Genomic DNA, 2850 nt, shown 5'->3' with positions numbered 1-2850 from the left:
TGGCGGCGTATATAAAGGGTGAGGCGTGGTGGCTTGGAGGAGGGGGCAAGGCGCGGCGGTGGAGAGGAGTTTGAGAAACGGATGACCGAGACATAGTCTTTCAGAAACATTAACTCTCTACTACGGACAGACCATACCAAACCTACATCCCACTACCTGTTGATCTGCCTCTTCAAGAGCTTCACGTAACTTACTCAACTATGCTAGAGCCCATAATAGCTGGTGGCTACACACGGAAGTTTCTAGCATGAATCATCTCAGTTCCCTTTGAGCCTGGGTGGCGGTCCATAGGAAGATCACACGGGTACTCCGGGATTTCCAAAAAAATACAGTCAACACTGGGTACTCCAGGTGCCTAAATCCACCCAGTTGTTTGATTAAGTTGCCACCTTAAGTTGAACCATTCATTAACAAGCTCACATCTGTCATGTATTTCACTCAAACCCAAACCACGTCTACGAGCATAGCATAGCATAGTATATATAAGCAACACGTAGAGTAACTCCCAAGGGTTTGAATGTAAAAGGGCAATAGGTTCTACCTCATCAACTACTTCCCAACCCACAAGTTAATGACATCCTAATCATGAAATGTTTGAGGATTGGAACTAATGCATAAAAACCGGGTGATAAAAGGGATATGATCAAAGTGTTACTTGCCTTGCTGACGTTCTGCGAAACCTAGGGACTCGTAATAGCACGCTTCGCACTCTGGGTGTTCTATCGCAAGCAAACAATAGCACACATAAGTAACAAGCAATGATGCACAAGCAAAACTCAAACAAAAAGAGGTTGACCATAAAGTTCAAATTAAGAACTCTGGTTTGCAAAAAGAATCAAATCAAACAGAGCAACGAAACTCAAACGGCGAAAAAAAGAAGTTTCGTGTACTAATCTGAAACTAGATCAAACTTTACAGTAGAGAAAACTTGTTTGAGTTGGTTAAGCGGAAAGAGGGTTTCGAGATGAAACTCTAGGCGCTTGAATCGCCTGATTCCGACTAACGAGCAAAAAGAAAAACAGAAACTAAGATCGGATCAGAAATCTCGATCAGAGAAAATCGCAGAATAAATCCGATAAAAGAAAATGGATGAATAGACTAACGAACGAGCGTTCGTTGGCTGTTTCTAAAGGGCGAAGAACCGTTCGTTAAAACGAACGTTCGGACGAGCGTCCGCTAAAAAGAAAAACCAAGAAAACCGGCGAATCCGAAAAAACAGATCTCGGGTTTAAAAAAAACCGAACGGTCTTTATAAAAAAACCAGCGGTGGGGCGCGGCGGCTACCTCCGGCGAGAGGTCCGGTGGGCCCGCGGCATAGGGGGCGGCGGCGCTCGGCGGCGGCGGCGCGGGGCTACAGAGGCGGCGGCAAGCGGCGGAGGCGGCTGCGGTGGCGGCGGCTAGGCGGTGCGGGCGGCGGTGGCTGCGGCGGCGGTGGTGGTGGCGTTTGGGGCGGGGTGGCGGCGTATATAAAGGGTGAGGCGTGGTGGCTTGGAGGAGGGGGCAAGGCGCGGCGGTGGAGAGGAGTTTGAGAAACGGATGACCGAGACATAGTCTTTCAGAAACATTAACTCTCTACTACGGACAGACCATACCAAACCTACATCCCACTACCTGTTGATCTGCCTCTTCAAGAGCTTCACGTAACTTACTCAACTATGCTAGAGCCCATAATAGCTGGTGGCTACACACGGAAGTTTCTAGCATGAATCATCTCAGTTCCCTTTGAGCCTGGGTGGCGGTCCATAGGAAGATCACACGGGTACTCCGGGATTTCCAAAAAAATACAGTCAACACTGGGTACTCCAGGTGCCTAAATCCACCCAGTTGTTTGATTAAGTTGCCACCTTAAGTTGAACCATTCATTAACAAGCTCACATCTGTCATGTATTTCACTCAAACCCAAACCACGTCTACGAGCATAGCATAGCATAGTATATATAAGCAACACGTAGAGTAACTCCCAAGGGTTTGAATGTAAAAGGGCAATAGGTTCTACCTCATCAACTACTTCCCAACCCACAAGTTAATGACATCCTAATCATGAAATGTTTGAGGATTGGAACTAATGCATAAAAACCGGGTGATAAAAGGGATATGATCAAAGTGTTACTTGCCTTGCTGACGTTCTGCGAAACCTAGGGACTCGTAATAGCACGCTTCGCACTCTGGGTGTTCTATCGCAAGCAAACAATAGCACACATAAGTAACAAGCAATGATGCACAAGCAAAACTCAAACAAAAAGAGGTTGACCATAAAGTTCAAATTAAGAACTCTGGTTTGCAAAAAGAATCAAATCAAACAGAGCAACGAAACTCAAACGGCGAAAAAAAGAAGTTTCGTGTACTAATCTGAAACTAGATCAAACTTTACAGTAGAGAAAACTTGTTTGAGTTGGTTAAGCGGAAAGAGGGTTTCGAGATGAAACTCTAGGCGCTTGAATCGCCTGATTCCGACTAACGAGCAAAAAGAAAAACAGAAACTAAGATCGGATCAGAAATCTCGATCAGAGAAAATCGCAGAATAAATCCGATAAAAGAAAATGGATGAATAGACTAACGAACGAGCGTTCGTTGGCTGTTTCTAAAGGGCGAAGAACCGTTCGTTAAAACGAACGTTCGGACGAGCGTCCGCTAAAAAGAAAAACCAAGAAAACCGGCGAATCCGAAAAAACAGATCTCGGGTTTAAAAAAAACCGAACGGTCTTTATAAAAAAACCAGCGGTGGGGCGCGGCGGCTACCTCCGGCGAGAGGTCCGGTGGGCCCGCGGCATAGGGGGCGGCGGCGCTCGGCGGCGGCGGCGCGGGGCTACAGAGGCGGCGGCAAGCGGCGGAGGCGGCTGCGGTGGCGGC

This window comes from Triticum aestivum, chromosome 5A (genome assembly GCF_018294505.1).
Source record: "Triticum aestivum cultivar Chinese Spring chromosome 5A, IWGSC CS RefSeq v2.1, whole genome shotgun sequence".
Lineage (NCBI taxonomy): Eukaryota > Viridiplantae > Streptophyta > Magnoliopsida > Poales > Poaceae > Triticum > Triticum aestivum.
Note: the sequence above shows the minus strand (reverse complement) of the source record.